General features: G+C 44.9%; 1 protein-coding gene and 1 pseudogene across 4 annotated transcripts in view; one reads left to right on the top strand and one right to left on the bottom strand.

The window, feature by feature from the left end:
• Window positions 1–4843: 4843 nt before the first annotated feature.
• Window positions 4844–17752, top strand: part of PHC2 (polyhomeotic homolog 2) — a 116396-nt gene continuing 103487 nt past the window's right edge. Inside the window, exon 1 of one of the 4 annotated variants that reach the window (XM_086716373.1) lies at window positions 4844–4939. The gene's annotated coding sequence lies outside the window, so the exon portion shown is untranslated. Of the gene's footprint in view, window positions 4940–5221; window positions 5782–17752 lie in introns of those variants that run through there. The other 3 variants (XM_086716375.1, XM_025935366.2, XM_086716374.1) reach the window with 3 other exon arrangements.
• Window positions 5046–16931, bottom strand: LOC112862939 (26S proteasome regulatory subunit 4-like; annotated as a pseudogene).

The following is a 17752-nucleotide window of genomic DNA, read 5'->3' as shown; positions in this document are numbered from 1 at the left end:
GTAAATGGCTACTGAGAGCCAATTCCATGACAGTTTCCCTGTCAGCACTGGGGACAAAAAAGGTGGAGTTTCTGTATGCCTGATTCTGCTGTGGCATCCAGAGAAGATGATGCGTCAGAGATTAACCAACAATTGGTCCAAAAGAGAAAAAGGCTGCAAGATTGCACTTTCAGATAAGGGATGGCTCTAGCTTTGTCCAAGGTTCCCAAGTCTCTCAATGACAGGAACTGCCTATGGAAGTTTAGGGAAGCCAGTAATGAGCCTCAGACACAAACACCTTTTAGAAACCTAGATCTGTCTGTGCATCAGACGTTTAGACCCAGGGGGTGGGTAGCCTTCTTGGTAGGCATCAGAGAGGCTCAGGATTGGGGCTTGGGCTACCCCATTCTGTTCTTGGCTGTCCTCTAGTTTGATGTGGAATCCTCGACAACTCATCTTCCCTCTCTGCACCTCAGTTCCCTCTGACCATTTCTGTCCTCTCTGAATGCCCAGCTGCCCAAAGAGTATTTGATAAATGTCTGTTGAATGAATGAATGAATCTCTAAAGTCTCTTCTAGCTCTGGTATGGTGAGTCTATGAGCTGGAGACATCTTTGGGAAAGAACGAGATTGGCCAAAAAGAAAAACTTTAGTCTCATTCCTATGGGACCCATAGTCACCCTCTATTATTCAAATATGATCTGCCCCTTATGGACAACCTCCCCTTTCTCTTCATCCCCTTCCTTCATTTTTCATCTCCTCTGCACATATTCTTGTGGGTTGAATTGTGTCCCTCAGAAAAGATATGTTCAAGTCCTAACCCCCTCGTACTGGTGAATGTGACCTTATTTGCAACTGGGGTCTGTAGAGGTAATCAAAGTAAGATGAGGTTATACTGAATGAGGGTGGGCCCTTCTCCAAGAGAACTGGTGTCCTTACAAGAAGAGGGAAACTGGGACATAGACACACAGGGAGAGTGTCATGTGAGAGTGGAGGCAGAGATTGGAGTAATGCATTACAAGCTAAGGCATGCCAAGGATTGCCAGCAGCCACCAGAAGCCAGGAGAAAGGCATTGAATAGATTCTCCCTTCGAGCCCCCAGAAAGAAACTGACCCCGCTGAGACCTTGATTTTGGACTTCTGGCTCCTGAATTATGAGAGAATCCATCTGTGTTGTCTTAAGCCACCTAGTTTGTGGTTTATGGCAGCCCTAGGAAACTAATATAGGTCTCCAAGGCCGTTATTTGGAAATCACGCCACTGATGCATGTTAACAGAGCCCTAAAAAGCACCAGCGGCCCTGACAGCTCTCCAAATGTTCACTGCAGATGAGTCATCGTTGTGCCTATTGTGGATTTCTGAAACCGAGAAGCCTGACACCCCCGTGGGGGAAGGAAGAAGGCCTTCCATACTGTTAGTTAGCAGGAAGAGGATGCTGGGGGTGGAGAGGAGGGTTCCCAGCTGCTTTCCTTCCCCACTGGGGACAGCCCCAAAAAGGGGACTATCATCCCTATTAAATGTCACCGCCATTCACTTTCAGTCCTTCAGTAAGAGTATGTGGAACACTTATGGTGCTGGGTGTTGCTGGGCACTGGGGAAGAGCATGTGCCTGTGGATGGGGGAGGAATCCTAAAGAAATAGAACACACATGCCGTGAATTGTATGAGCCATGCTAGAACAGGGGTGGGCTTGCGATATGGTGGGTGACTGGCATGGACTCGAAGATCGGTCCAGCTTGAATCCTGGTCCCGCCACCGCTTTCCACTGTGACCTTGGACAAGTTACTTCATCCCTCTGGGCCTTTGTCTTATTTTAAGTATTAAATAAGATGATGTATATAACACAAGGCCAGAGTAAGTGCTCAATAAATGTTATTTTCATTGTAGGAGAGCAAAGAAACAGTTCACCAGAAACAGTTCAGTAAACGAGCAAGGTGATTATGATCAAGCAGGACCCCATCACTTCTTGCCAGACACTATCTGATCAAACGCTCAGAGCAACTCTGGGAGGAAGTTAGTCTCAGTTTACAAATAACATAACTGTGGCTTAGGAATGTAAAAACTTGGCCAAGCTCACAGAACGAGGACAAGTGGCAGAGTCAAGGCTCAAACTAGAGTCCTTAAGCACACATTCTTATTCCTGGGCAATCTTTATTTACAAGTCAGAATGGGGAGGGCAGCCTACAGCATATAGTTGAGGGACAGAGAGAGGGCCTAGGGCACTTTGCTTAAGGCTGTGGTTGCCTCAAAAGTACATTGTTTGTACTGGACTTACATGTTTATTTTGTTTCATTAGCAAATACATTAGCAATACATTTCATTAGCAAATATAGGGCATTCCAAGCACTTTATGTCAGTAACTCATTTATCCTCACAGGAGACTCAAAGGTGGGTACTGTATTATTCCCATATTACAGATGTGGAAATTGAGACACAAAGAGGTTAAGCAACTTTTCCAAGGTAGGGGAGGCAGGGCTCACACTTGCTTCTTTAGCTCCAAGGGACTATGCTCTTAGCCATTGTTCTATACAGCATTATCTTTTGGGGTGGTGGTGGGTCGGCTGCCCAAGTGTATATGTCGGGGGAAGAGGGGCGAGAGAATTAACACCCCCCACACAAGCCACCCTTTGGTGCTATTGCTGCAATAAGACCATGAGTAATTTGACCCTATAAGGTGAATGGCAGGATGGGGGCTGTATAGCCCTGGGATTCTCTGAGTCAACAGCTTTTCATCCCTGCCCCACTTCCTGAAAACTCTGCTCCTCAGCTTTGGAAATCCTTTGAGCACAAAGAGGTCATTTCCTGTGGCCAGGAAGGACGGACGAGTGCCTGATGACAGCTCATCTCCCTCATTAAGGCGCTCATAAAAGTGTTTCAAGGAGCCTGACTTATGGCTCCGCTGTTTGTCAAGATCCCCTTCTGCAAGGAGCCACTCTGGTAATTTGGTGCTAGGAGATGTGCAGGAGAAACCAGCTCCTTTGAGTCCAGGAATTATTTATGATCCTAAGAAGAGGGAATGTCATTGGAGAGATAACAAGCCTTCACCAGCACAACAGACTGTTTAATATGCTACGAGGATGGGGGGGGGGGGGGGGGCAGCTTCAACATTTCAAAGCTAGCCAGGAAACCTGGAGAGATTCTGTACATGGGGGTTGTCAGTTCCTATGAAAGCTCCTGGGGCAATAACAGCTAACAATTATGGAAGTTTTACTGTGAGCCATTTACTTGTGCTAAATGCTTTTTATATGTTAACCCATTTAATTCTCACGCCATTCCTGTCCTATTTTACAAATGAGGAAATTGAGGCACAGAGGGGTTAAGTAACTTAGCCAAGGTCACACATTAGTGAGTAGCCAAGTCAGGATTTTATTCCACATAAGTCTGCCTCCATGGTTGTGCTTTTGAACACCAAACAGTCACAGCTTAGGAGGAAATTGGGTTTTAAATCAGCCCAATAAGATGAAACGTACATATATTCAAAGTTACCTTTAATAATCCCTTAAAATGCCTATAAAGTTTAGCATATTTGATTTGAGGCAAATGGCCTTGTCCAGTAATCAGAAAGCCACTGAGCTAACCTAAAGGGAGGAGCAGAAGGAAAGTCCAAATGCAGATGCTAATATTTTTAAACTACTCTGCCTTTAGGCAAACTATCAAATCTCTAGGGGTAAAAATCAAGAGGCAGGGAATTATACAGTGTACTTCCTACCTTGCAGGGGTGACTCTGTTCTCTTTTAATATTTAGCCTGTGACCTTAACGCATATCATTTGTCACTTGATATTTTGCTGGCGCAAGAGAGAACGTAGTCACATTTTAAGAGGAGAGGTGGGAAAGTTCTGTTCTGCAAGTCCAAGTCCAAGCCTAAATGAAATGAACCTGGTGCAACAAGATTTCATGAGACTAGTTTGGAGCCAGATAAACCTAGCTTTGAACCTAAATCTGCTATTAACTAGCTGTGTAGCCTTGGGTAATTTGCTTAGCTTCCTAAAGCCTCAGTTTCTTAATCTGTAAAATGGTCATAGCAACACCACTGCATTGAGAAGATTGAATTTAAAAGTTTATAAAGTAGTGAGTTTGAGTATAAATCATAGAAATTAAGTACTAGCTCTTAATAGCTATTTGACCTGAGACAGGTCACGTTACCTTTCTAAGCCTCATTTCTCCTCATCTGCAATAGGGACATAACTGCTCTGCCTACTAACCTCAAAGGTCTTTGTAAAAAAACACTAAAGCACTGTACAAGGGTTGTATGAGTATCTTCCAGACGTTTAGTATACCTGAAATTGTGAGGAGGTGCTGGGAGACCCCTGCTGGAGAAAACAACTCAAGAGAGTCCTGGCCTGAAGTCAGAAATGGGCTCAGACCTCCACTTTTAACATTTGGTGTGGCTGTGTGACTTTGGGTGAGTGACCTAGCCTCTCTGAGCCTCCACTTTCCCTTCTATCAAGTGGGGTTAACAGTACTGACATCTCAAGGTTACCCCGAGAATCATGCCCAGCAGAAAAGTATTAGGCACGTGGTAAGCGCTCGGTAACTATTTGCTGAGTCTGAATCCTTCTGAGAGGAGCCAAATTCAGCCCCTCTCCCTCCGCAGGGTGGGAAAAGTGCACGGTGTCTCCACACAGAATTCAGGTAGTGGAGATGCTCCCGCGGGGCCACTGGGCTCCGGTGCCTCCCCGCTCCCCCGCCCTCCCAGCCGTTGCCATGACCACCGGTTCAGGCCCGGAGCAGCACCTAGGCGTGTTCGCCCCAATCCCCGCCTTCCAGAGTGACCATTGGCTGGAACGGGCACGTGACGCGCGTTGGTATGCTAATATATGGTAATCGCCCCCCACGCCCCTCCTCCCCGGGCTGTGTCCGAGTAGCCAGCAGGGTGCGCGGCGCCGAGCCGAGGGGGCGGGCTGAGGGGCGGCCCCCGGGAGAGATCGGCCAGGTGGAGGAGGAGCGCGAACGCGACCGCAGGTAACGGGCGGGCGCGTGCGCGCTGGGGCCGGCTCGCGGCGGACGGGCAGCGCGCGGGGCACTCGGGCCGCCGCGCTGCCGGCTTAACCCTTTGGGCACCCAGCTGTCACGGCCGGGCCGGGGCGCGGCGGCCGGGTCGGGCCGCGCGGGGCGGGGCGGGGCACTGCCGTGGGCACCGCAGGCAGGCGGCGGGCGGGCGGGCGGCCTGACCCGGGATCCGCGGCGCGGGGCCCGCGTGGGCACCCAGAAGTCCGGCCGGCGGAGCGACCGGCCGCGGCGCGCGGGGTGCGGGGACCCAGCGGCGACCAGGGCTGCGGAGCAGCTGCGGGGCCGGCACTTGCGGCAGGCTGCGGGGGGACCGGCTGGAGCACCGGCGCGCGCGCACGGCTTCTCCGGGGCTGAGCCCCTTCCGCGCAGAGGCCCGCGCAGAGGCAGCCCGTGGCCTGGCGCGGCCTGCGTCCCCTGAGCTCGTCCCACAGAGTGTGAGGAGACCCTGGGGTCCGGCCTGACCTCGGCGTCCCCCACACAGCCGGGCCTGACAGCCCAGCCGCCGGCACTTTTGACCCGGAGTCACGCTGGGGCCCCTTGTGGGACGAAGGCGAGATTGGTGCTTAGGGGGCACCGGCGGAGGGAACTGGGGACTGTCGGTGCTGGGAGGAGAGGACAATCCCCTAAAGAAAAAGCAGGCCCCAAGATTTGCCAGGTTTGAGAAGGAGGGATGCCCAGGAAAGGCACTGGCCCCTTGTTTTCTGTGCTGGGTGATGACCTGACACTCATGGGCAAAGGTCACTGCCGGACACCTGGATCGGGTCTGTCATGTCCAGAGGAAGCGGCTGTTTTGCGTGAGTTTCTAACAAATTTCTTATAAGGCAAGGTTTAAATTCATCTTTCTTCCTCACCCTTCTAGGTCTGCTACAGAAGTGTGTTCTTTTAATTATCCACCCTCCCCCCCCCCCCCCAACCACCACCAGTTCGCTAAGATCTGTGGCAGCTTTAGGCTCACGGTGTCCTTTAGCTTGCACTACAACAGAAATGGTAGGATGGACCATGTGCCACTAATGTTAAGCTTGCCCTGGGAGCTTCATGGAAGTGTGTGGGTGTGGGTGTGGGTGTATGTGGTGTGGTGGGGGGGGGGGGGGGGGGAATGCTGCTATCATCAATGGGGATGAAAAACTGGCTAATGTGCCAGATATATCAATAGAATTTCCTTTATGAGTCTAAAGTCGTTTCTTCCAAATCAGGGAAAACAACGGGGCTACACATGAAAAGTACTAGGAACCAATTTGATTTTTGCAAGGGAAGTGCAAATTGTACTTTCATATTGTTCTTGATGTCTTTCATCACAGAACAACAAACACTTGCTATATGCCAGGCACTCTGCTGTGCCTTGTGCTATGTCTTGGGGATGCAGAGATGAATAAGATAATTAGTCCTTGTCCTCAAAGAAGTAGTGGGAGAGACAAATAAAATTGCCAGTACAAGTGATCGCATAATAGATGTGTATATAAAGAGCTGTGGAAACACAGAGGAGAAAACAATTAGCTGTCTGAGAGGGTCAGAGAAGGCTTTCCAGAAAAGAACATGTTTAAGCAAGATCTTGAAGGATGAATAGGAGTTTGCCTTGCAGAGAAGATTGAGAAGGACAGGAAGGGCAGCCAAAAAAGAGGAAACAGTAAATACAGACAGCTGAAGAGTGTGGTATCTCTAGGTAATTGCTTTATATTGCAGCCATGGCCTTTTCCCTTTCTCAATGAAGTAACTTCCCAAAAGTAATCTAGAATTTCTAATTGCCACTATAATTTTCCTTCTTATTGTTCTTCCTCTTATTTTCCTTCGTATTGTTCTTCCTCCCCACTTTTTCCCCTCATCAGTTTTTCTGAGCCTCATTCCATACAGCAAGAGGAAAATACAGGTCATAACCAGGGAAGCAATGCTGAATGTCAAATCTGTGAGGTCAGATTTCTGAGACCTGAGGAAGTGAGTAATAAGGTCACAAGCTGGGAGGATCTGGAGCAAGAGAGGATCTGGCCTGTGATATGGGTCAGGACAGGCAGTTCAGGACTGAGACCATGAATCATGCAGGAGTGACAGAGTCCTCTGTTACACGGTGCCAGCTGCAGAGGACAGGGTTAGATCTGACAGCTTCAAGCAACTATTCAGAAAAGGACAGCGCCGTCTCCTCAATAGAATATTTCCAGCATTTCCTTCTTTCTGTTCTCTCTCCCTCACTATTACCCTCTTTTGATCCCATTTTCCATCCATGATGCACTTTTATTGGGCCTCTTTTACTGAGGGCTTAGCTACCAAAGCAGAGAAATCCTGTTCTGCTGCCTTAGCATCCACCTCCAGAACTATAAATAGTCCATTTTACCTCATAAGCCATCAACTAGCCAGCCTATTTTTACTTCCTAATCATTTGGAAATAGCGATGATGGGCCTAGCGGTGGTACAGTGGGCATCCCCAAAGCTCACCTAATGTTCGAATCAGATAAAGGCCTTTTAGCTTTGTTTAAACCAACATTTATTTTTAGAATGGATAGTGGTGAATTTTTGGCAAATCCCCGGTCTTGAACTATATTACAGAGGAAGCGATGTAAAGAGGTGATGTGCTTAATGTGGACTGCTAAGATGGACAATTCTGTAAGTGCTAGAGAGTCACGGGTGCTATTTAAGCAATTTTCTCGATCACCATGTTTACTGAGCACCTGCTTGTGTGCAAATTCTGTGCTGTATTTGTGGTTTGGAAAACACAGGAAAATGAGAGAGGTGGTGTCGTCTGGGAATTATTCTCTGCTAAACAAGGATTTGGATCCCAGTTCCAGCAGTTACTTGCTATGTGACTTGGACAAGTTAGTTGACTTTGTTTCTTCATCTGTAATAATGTCACCCACCTCATGGAGTTGTGAGGATTAAATGTCAAGCAGCCATTCAGTAAGTTTTCAAAGTGATGAAACATGCGGTATTATAGAAGTTGAAGAAAGAGAAAGATCATTATGGACTATGATTCCCAAGGAAGGCGTTTTTCAGAGGCATCGTGAATTTTGTTCTATAGAGAGAAGGAGGGTGGAAGGAATTTCCAGATGGGAGAAATCATGTTTATAAAACACAGGACTGGAGTATGGAAGAAAGTTTTCAGGGACCAATCTGGCAGGATCAAAAGGTTTAAGTGGAGAAGTTCTAAGACTAGAAGTGTTGGCTGCAGCCAGATTTTAACAGGCATTGAATACTGAACTAAGGAGTTAGAACTTTATCCTGTATGATGGAAAGTCTGAAGATGTTTGGTTAGGGAAATGTGGGGTCATGAGAGTCTTTTTAAGAAGAGTCTCAACAACAGTGTGGAGAATAAACTCTAGTAGGGATGGGGTGCCTGGGTGGCTCAATCGGTTAAGCGTCCGACTTCGACTCAGTTCGTGATCTCATGGTTCGTGAGTTCAAGCCCCGCATTGGGCTCCATGCTGACAGCTCAGAGCCTGGAGCCTGCTTTGGATTCTCTGTCTTCTTCTCTCTCTGCCCCTGTCCCGCTCATGCTCTGTCTCTCAATAAATAAACGCTAAAAAAAGTGTTTTTTTAACTTTAGTAGGGATAGAAAGAGAACTGCACAACCAGCTAGTACATTATTTAAGTAGTCTAGGTGTGAGGGGGTAAAGAATTGAATTAGGGTGATGGAGTGAAAATAAAAAGATGGGTTCAATAAGTATCATAAAGGAAACATGAACAGGACTTTATGACTGACTGGATACAGAGGTCAAGAAACAAGGAAAAATCAGATCTAGCCTTGAAGATGGTTGACAAGATTAACAGAGATAAGACAAAAAGGAAAACCAGTTTGGGGAGAAGAGGAAATGCTAGGTGCTAGATACCTTTTTAAAAAATGTTTATTTATTTATTTTGAGAGAGAGAGAGAGAGAGAGCAGGGAGGGGTAGAGTGGGGAGGAGCAGAGAGAGAGAGGGAGAGAGAGAATCCCAAGCAGGCTCCACGCTGTCAGTGCAGAGCCAACTTGGGGCTTGATCTCACAAACCATGAGATCATGACCTGAGCCCAAATCAAGAGTCAGACGCTTAACTGACTGAGCCACCCAGGGAGTCCACTAGGTGCAAAATATCTTGAGGTGATACTGGAACTTACAAGTGGACATGTCCCATAAGTATTTGGAAGTGAGAGACTTATGCTCAAAACAGAGAAGTCAAGGAGTATTGTGTATAGAAGATGATAACTGAAGCCATGTGATTAGCTTGGCCCACCAGTGGTAGCAGCATAGAAACAGAAGTATGGAGGACCAGGGGCTAAAGCTTGAAGATTGCCCACATTTAGGTAGGTAGGAAGAAGAAATGTAGTCAGTATGGTAGGAAAAAAAGGAATATCAGAGAAGCCAAGGAACCATCTTATTTATTCATCCAACAAATGCGTTCCCTTTGTGTACCTGAGAGATGCGAGACTGAGTAGACATTCTGTTGGCCATGAGGGCGCATATCACCAAAGTCAGAAGAGAGGGTTTCAAGCTGGAGGAATTGGTCACCAGTATGAAATTGTACAGAGAAGTGGGAAATGCCCATTTCATTTAGTAAACATAGGGTCATTAGTAACTTTTTGAGAACAATAGCTTTAGTTCTCGCCCACGGCGGGTGTTCACCCATGGGGGTGGCCACGGGGATATTAAACACCAGAGTGAAAAAAGATGTGCCATGAGATGTGGTTAGGAAATGGGGACCGCGTGCAGATCACCCTTTGTATACTTTGTAAAAAATGGGAAAAGAGAAGTAGGAAAGTGGTCAGAGAAGGCAGAAGAGCCAAGCAAAAGATTTGATCTTCCTTGTCTGCTTCATTATTTTAGTTTTCTTAGAACCTCAGTCTCATGCTTTCATGTCCTTTATAGCAGTCCAGTAATTCATTTCCTAAACTTACTGCTCTGACAGTTACCTGCATATTTCATTGAACAATAATAGATCAGCTACCACTTATTGAATGCGTACTATGTGCTAAACACTTTGTATACGTTCTATTCATTATCCCACTTAATCTTCACAATACTGGTTTACAACCATACAATCTCTCGGAAGCATGGAGAGACTAAATAAATTGCCTAAGATCACATAGGGGATCTGGGATTTGGACCCAACTCAGACTCTAAAGCTCTTCTAAAGGACCATGCTGTAATAGTCCCTGAAGGCAGGGCCAGCTTCATGAGTGTGCAGCCTATGCAACCTCTCGGGGCCCTGCATTTAGAAGGGCATTCTTCTCCCTGCATCTCCTCATTTGGTTTAATGCTCTGTTGTTGTTACCTTGAAATTCTTAATATTTTTTTTTAAGTTTATTTATATTTGGGAGAGAGAGGAAGAGGGAGGGACAGAGAGAGAGGAAGAGAGAGGATCCCAAGCAGGCTCTGCCCTGTCAGCACAGAGCTCAATATGGGGTTCAAACTCGTGAACCATGAGATCATGACCTGAGCCAAAATCAAGAGTTGGACGCTTAATCAACTGAGCTACCCAGGTGCCCCTTAATAATTTTTAATGAAAGCCCTGCTTTTTCATTTTGCACTGGGCCCCACAAATCAGGCAGCGAGTTCTGCCTGCAGGTATTGATACTTTGCCTAAAGCAGGAAAAGCATGTTGTGCTGGATCCCTTGTTTTGCTTGTGTAGTGTATCTAAGTCCTTGTTGTGTCATGGTGCACGGTCACATTTTCCTGTGGGCTTCTCATTTTGGACTCCTGATGGAAAAGGCAAAGGGGGGATATTTTGAAGTTCAAGTAGATAGCCAGTAGGAAAATAGAGAATAAAGAGGCAAGGAACTATTTACCCGGAATGGCTCCTGGAAACTCATCCATCGAGTCTTGAGAGTATTATTAGGTAGAGTTATAGTCCTGCTGCTGTCTTTACTCCCAATTTAAATAAGAAATGAGTTCATTTCTATTCCTTTTGTAGTCAAATAGTCCCATTTGCTTGTAGGAAGCTATGGCGACCTTTTTTAACCTACTGAAACAGAAATTGGGGTTGGACAGGTATAATACAACTTGTCTACCCTGATCTGATGTCTTTTTAGCCAGGCTGATGCCTCCCCTGCACCCCCATACTGGGGACTACCCAGAAGCTGTGAACCATGCAGCCCCATTTACCTCATGTGTCTTGAATGTCCATGTTCACCCTAATCTTCGTCGCCTGCTCTAATCCTTTATCTATCCATATGAATCATGGAAGCCAGGAAAACTTAATCTTGGATATTATCTCTTATTTTTGGCTTTACAGTCATTACTTGGCACTGACACCAAATGAAGTTTTTCTGGTCCTCACGATTATTGCTCTCTCAAAAAACAACTTTTCCTTACCCTCTTGCTCCTCCCACTCCCGGTCCCTCTGTGTAATCATTTGACCAGTACTGACCAAGTCCTTATAACACTTGATGCTAGCTGACCACCTGACCAGGTCCCAGCACCAGCCAGCTTAGATCCTTCTGTGGAGGATATCAGACAAGACTGTGATTGTGTTGCTTCCTCCCATTACCTGTGTCATTCCCGTTCAGAGTGCCTGTTCTCACTTTCTTTTTTGTTTTTTAATTTTATTTTTTATTTTTTAAATTTTACATCCAAATTAGTTAGCATATAGTGCAACAATGATTTCAGGAGTAGATTCCTTAGTTCCCTTTACTCATTTAGCCCATCCCCCCTCCCACAACCCCTCCAGTAACCCTCAGTTTGTTCTCCATATTTATGAGTCTCTTCTGTTTGGTCCCCCTCCCTGTTTTTAGATTATTTTTGTTTCCCTTCCCTTATGTTCATCTGTTTTGTCTCTTAAAGTCTTCATATGAGTGAAGTCATATGATTTTTGTCTTTCTCTGACTAATTTCACTTAACACAATACCCTCCAGTTCCATGCACATAGTTGAAAATGGCAAGATTTCATTCTTTTTGATTGCCGAGTAATACTCCATTGTATATGTACACCACATCTTCTTTATCCATTCATCCATCAATGGACATTTGGGCTCTTTCCATACTTTGGCTATTGTTGATAGTGCTACTATAAACATGGGGGTGCATGTGTCCCTTCGAAACAGCACACCTTTATCCCATGGATAAATGCCTAGTAGTGCAATTGCTGGGTCGTAAGATAGTTCTATTTTTAATTTTTTGAGGAATCTCCATACTGTTTCCCAGAGTGGCTGTACTCCTGTTCTCACTTTCTACTCCCAACATGGACCAGGTGAGCCTAAGAAAAATTCTTTATAGTTTTAAAGAGACTTAGAGTATAACCCTATGGCATATGTCACGAAACAAAGTTTCAATGGCCAGGTGTTCTCCATGGTCTCCTACTTGTGCTGGTGGTATAGTCTCCATAAGGTCCTGTAGTAGTCATCTGCTGCTGTGTAACAAATTACCACCAAATTTATCAGCTGAAAGCAACAAACATCTCTATCTTTTAAGAGTCAGTTCAAGGATTGTATCTCAGAAGCATTTCCCAACTTGCTTTTAACGAATTAGTATCCTTACTCTCTGGTCTTCCTTTGTACTTTAACATGTCCTTATAGCACTTACCACAGTGTTGTAATTGCTAGGCACCAGGTCTTTTTCATATCCGTAGCTGCAATTCCTCAAACCATTCCTTGAACATAGCTGATGCTCAATAAGTAGTTGTTGAATATGCTTAAAAATAGCTTATACCTTTATATACTTTCTACTCTAGAAAACTTATATATACTACAAAGTATTTAGCCTTATGCCCTATGATAAATATACCCTTCTTCATCTCCCTGTCTAAAGGCTCAAGTGTCACGTTGTTGAAGATGTAAAGAAACCATTGTATATGTCAAAGACTTGTTGACATACCAACTCACCTATTCCAGGGAGGACTTGTTGAACTTGTCTGGGTTAAGTCCCTGTTCCATCCATACTCTGAAACCAGTTCTGACCTTTGTAGGAAATTGTATAACAAGCCCCTAGCCCAAAGATACTTGGCTCAATAACAAAGCCAGCATTGGTTCACTATTTAAATATTTGACTATAAACTTTATGAAGGCAGGACCTGGGTCTGGCTTATTCACTGCTGTATTCCCAGCACCAAGTACTATTTGATGCTTAATAAATACGTGGATGATGAATTAGTGACACTCCATTCTTGAGTCGCATGTTCCATTCCTCTTATCCAGGTCCCGAACTCTGATCACCCAGAATCTTAGGCCTGAGTTCTTCATTTCATGTGGCCCATTTTGTCTTGCTCCTTGACTCGTCTTTTCCAGCTCCTCATCATAGCTGATCTTTGTGAATTTGACCCCTTGCTTATTCTGAATTAAGGTTCCTCTTCCTGTCTTGATCTTTCTAATAATATTGGCCAGATGCCCTTAGGAGACTATTCTTTTCTCTATCTATAACCAGAAACTGTATGTGTTGAAAAATATTGAACTGAAGAGAATTCCATTCAGATTTCAAAAGAGAGGAGACAGGCCCCTTAAGAAGTGAATTTTGGCCAGAAACCAAATTGTAAAATTTTGTGAGTCTGTTAAACTGATTAACTTGTAAACTTAAGCAATTCAATGCAAATTAATTTTTATACCAACCAGCAAATCCAAGGAGGGGAGGGAATTAAGTGAGTGTGTAAATATGGTTGCCAGGGAGACTTTTCCTGACAGAAGAGAGAACCTCACAGGAATGTATACAGGCCCAAGAAAGCAATGTAACCTGATCTTTCTCTGTTCTCTTTTTGATGGGGGAAGAAAACAATGTGGAAACCATGGGTACAGATAAGGGTGGCTTTAGGCTCTTCTAGAGACTGGAGGAGTAAGTTCTCCTTCTTGAAACAGGGCTGAGTAGTAGAGTTTTCCGGAGCAAAATGACTATTACAAGGCACCTATTCCTTCCGAGGAAACTTCTGGAAATGTAGAGCACTGAATCCATCTCTGAAATAGCATTCATTCATTCAACACATGTTTATTAAGTACTTTCTAAATGGCCCATTGCCCAGATGGGAATATGGTTATAAGGATTGATAATAGTTTGAAGGTACTGTATCATATCTAGTGGATGGTCTTAAATTTTTGTCTAAATAAATTTTTTGAAATAGAAGGTAATATATGGACCTAAATATTTAATGCTTTTTAAATTTTTTAAATGTTTATTCATTTTTTGAGAGAGAGAGACAGAGCATGAGTTGAGGAGGTGGAGAGAGAGAGGGAGACACAGAATCTGAAGCAGGCTCCAGGCTCTGAGCTGTCAGCACAGAGCCCAACGTGGGGCTCGAACTCATGAACGTGAGATCACGACCTGAGCCAAAGTCAGACACTTGACTGACTGGGCCACCCAAGTGCCCCAATGCTTTTTTTTTTTTTTTTTTTAATTCTTTTATGTTATGTCATGTTAGTCGGTTGAGTGTCCGACTCTTGGTTTCTACTCAGGTGATGATCTCATGGTTCGTGAGATCGAGCTCCTCATAGGGTTCTGTGCTGACAGTGTGGAGCCTGCTTGGGATTGTCTCTCCCTCTCTCTGTCCGCTCCCCCGTCTCTCTGTCTCTCTCAAAATAAATAAATAAACTTAGAAAAAATAAAATTCTATTTGTAGTAAAAGCATGAGCACGAGTGTATTTTCTGCTATTTTTGTATTCTCAGGTCATTGCTCTTGAGAAAAACCTAACGTGAAAATTGATCCATAAAGCCACACCTCAAGGTGGATATTCATCTAGTGATAGTGTCATCTGAATTGTAGGTGTAGTACCAGTTAAGGACAAATCTATCTCCTAGAGAGCTACAATCCAAAGAGACCCTAATATTTTAGCTACAAATGATGGGTGATTTGAGGTCTAAAATCTTGGCTGTAAAATGCATTTGGGTTGAAATGTGTAACACTGTCACATATCTGAGGCCTACCCTTCAGCGTCTCCCCATGTACTTTAATATGCTGGAGTTTTGTACTGTGTATGGTGCCTTTCAGTGGCCCGCAGAGAGGGAAGTAGAGGGTAATGGTTAACAGCATGGACACGAGAGCCAGACCGCTTGGGTCCCAGCTCTGCCTCTACCACTCGTTCACTGGAGCTTCACAGCTTTCTTCAAGTCCTTCCCCCCTCTACTCCAGTCTCCTTGTGCACAGTGAGGATAATAATAGTACCTAGCTGGAAGAAGTATAGAATTAAACAGGTTAATACGTGTGAGGTGCATAATAAGTACCATGTAAGTTGTACCTCTTATTACTTCCTGTGTCCTAGAGAGTAGGGTTGATTCCATTTGAAGGAAGAGCCAGTTGAGATGTATAGAGGTAAAATTTCCCTAAAGTTGCACAGTAAGTTTGGGCTCAAATTATTCTCTTTCTTTCTTCCTTTTTTTTTTTTTTTTTTTTTTTTTTGAGAAGGAGTTTGCTTTACTGGGGGGGAAGCACTGTACATGATCAACAGATGAAGGCAGCCCAGTGGGCATCCTGCACATCACACTCAAAAAGGTACACAGGAGGTTTTGCTAAGAAAGATCAACTGGAACATGGGTTCCTCTGGGTAACTTCCCCAAACCCATCCCCCCTAGGAGCTGGGACACTCCTGACCATTTCCTTGAAGGCAAATGTGGTCATTACAGATAGAGCCCCTCAGGGGTGCATTCTTGTTTTTTATAAAGAACATTTTCTTTAGATTTTTTTTTTTATGAAGAACATTTTCTTTAGATTTTTTGAAATCTTCATTTGCTGCTTTCATTCTACATTCTCTCAAGGCCATCAGACCAGCTTCTGTACAGATTGCCTTGATGTTGGTCCCAGAAAGGCCATCTTTAGCCATGATCACGTCATCCAGGGCCACATCATCGGCCAGCATCATCCTGCTTGTGTGGGTCTGAAAGATGTGCTTCTTAGTCTTTTCATCAGGCAGGGGGAACTCAATTTTCCTGTCTATGTGGCCTGGTCTGACAAGTGCTGGATCCAAAGTTTCTATTCAGTTTGTGGCCATGACTTTCACAAGTGAAATCCATCCAACTGGTTCAACAGTTCCAACATTGTTCATTGAATTTCTCTCTCACTGCCACAATTTGAGGCATATCTTTTTGTTCCAGTGGCTTCAATTTCATCAATAAACATGATGGATGGTGCATGTTCTTCCACAGCTCGAAACAATTCCCGAATGAGTTTGGGCTTCTCACCTAGGTACTTCTGAATCAGTTCAGAGCCAACCACTCTTAAGGAAGTGTCTGAGGCTTAGTTTGCTACTGCTTTGGCTAATAAGGTTTTACCTGTGCCAGGTGGACCATAGAGAATGACCCCCTTTGGGGGCTTTATACCCATCTCTTCATAATATTCAGGATGAGTAAGAGGAAGCTCCACAGGTTCCTTAATTTCCTGGATTTGGTTGTCCAACCCCCCAATATCAGCATAGGTTTCCTTGGGGTCCTTTTCTACCTTCATCACTGTGACCAAGGGATCCGTGTCATCCATGAGCATGCCTATGATGGCATGCACCTTGGGGTTGAGCAGGACTGAGCAGCCTGGCTCCAGCAGATCCTTGTCTACAAAGGAAAGAATGCTGACATTGTGTACTGTGGGCTCAGATTATTTTCATTCTTAATTTAGCCCTGAAGCTTTCCATTCTACTTAGTAAGAGAGACAGAAAATGAGAATTGGAGTAGGAGAGATGAACTTGGCTTTGGGAGCATTTTGAAATAGGGATTATTTCACAAAAGATGCTGGCACTACAGCATACGAAAATGAAGTTGTCTTCTCAAAGGCAAAAGAGTGTAAGAAATGGTTGGGAATCATATAAGACAGGGGATGTCATACAGGGGCAGGCCTGTCGTATGTTGAGCCCCAAATTCTGTCTCTGATCATGATAATAAGGGACAGTTGGAGGGGGTACTGTAGCTGCCATCCATGATGGGATCTTCTGGTTATAGGGGTGGACCCGCCCATCCCTAACTGTCTTAGGGTCCTGCCTAAGGACACTAAGGCTAGTTCACTCAAGGATTTAAGCTCTATTTCTATTTTGGGTCTTTAAAATCTGTTCATTTATTCAACATTTTTAAAACTCTGTACCTCCATGCTAGTAGCTAGGGATGCAAAAATGACTAGAACCCAATCCTGGCACCCCAGAGGTTTATAAAGGAAGACAGATGTGGAAATGTTGATTATGGTATTGTACTTAGTGCCATTAATAGGAGTATGGGCAAGGTGTTTTGCGAGCTTAGAGGAGGGATCACTTAATTCTGCTTAGAAATGTCACCTTCTAGAGAAAGTGACATTTTAAATGACGACAGGAGCATAAGGAGTCCTCAGGTGGACAGTGTGGCTCAGACAGGAACACTATGTACCAAGGTGGGGTGTTTGCATATGGGAGAGCAAGTATACTTGGAGAGTTCCAAACATTCTGACGTGTTCAGAACAAAGCGTACGAGTAGGGTAGTGGCAGAAACAAGGCTGAAAAGTAGGTCAGCAGCAAATACAAAGGCTTGGCTGGCCAAGCTAAGGAATTTGGACTTACTGTGCAAGGCCCTGAAGAGCTATTGGAGCACAGGAGCAGTGATGGGGTCGGGCCTGCCTTTTGGGAAGATCAGAGCGGCAGTGTGGAGGGTGGTTTGGACTGAAGTGAGACCAGAGACAGAATCACAGGGTTAGAAGAGTGTCTCCAGTTCCACTTCTCATCTCCTGCCAGTATTTTTACTGTCGAATATATGTACTTGTTCCTTCAGCCCAGATTTATCAATGGCATGCCAGGTACAGGGCTAACTACTGGAAATTCTAGAAGAAACCACACACAACCCTGCCTTGGAGTTACTTACAGGGTCTTACTTGTCCTAAACAAAAGCTTGCTTGTGTTTTTAGTCCTCCTTGTCTACCTTATGCCTCACCTTGGTCCCAGGGCT

This window comes from Puma concolor, chromosome C1 (genome assembly GCF_028749965.1).
Source record: "Puma concolor isolate L17-30 chromosome C1, mPumCon1.1.hap2, whole genome shotgun sequence".
Lineage (NCBI taxonomy): Eukaryota > Metazoa > Chordata > Mammalia > Carnivora > Felidae > Puma > Puma concolor.
Note: the sequence above shows the minus strand (reverse complement) of the source record. Positions and strands in the feature narration are given on the sequence as shown.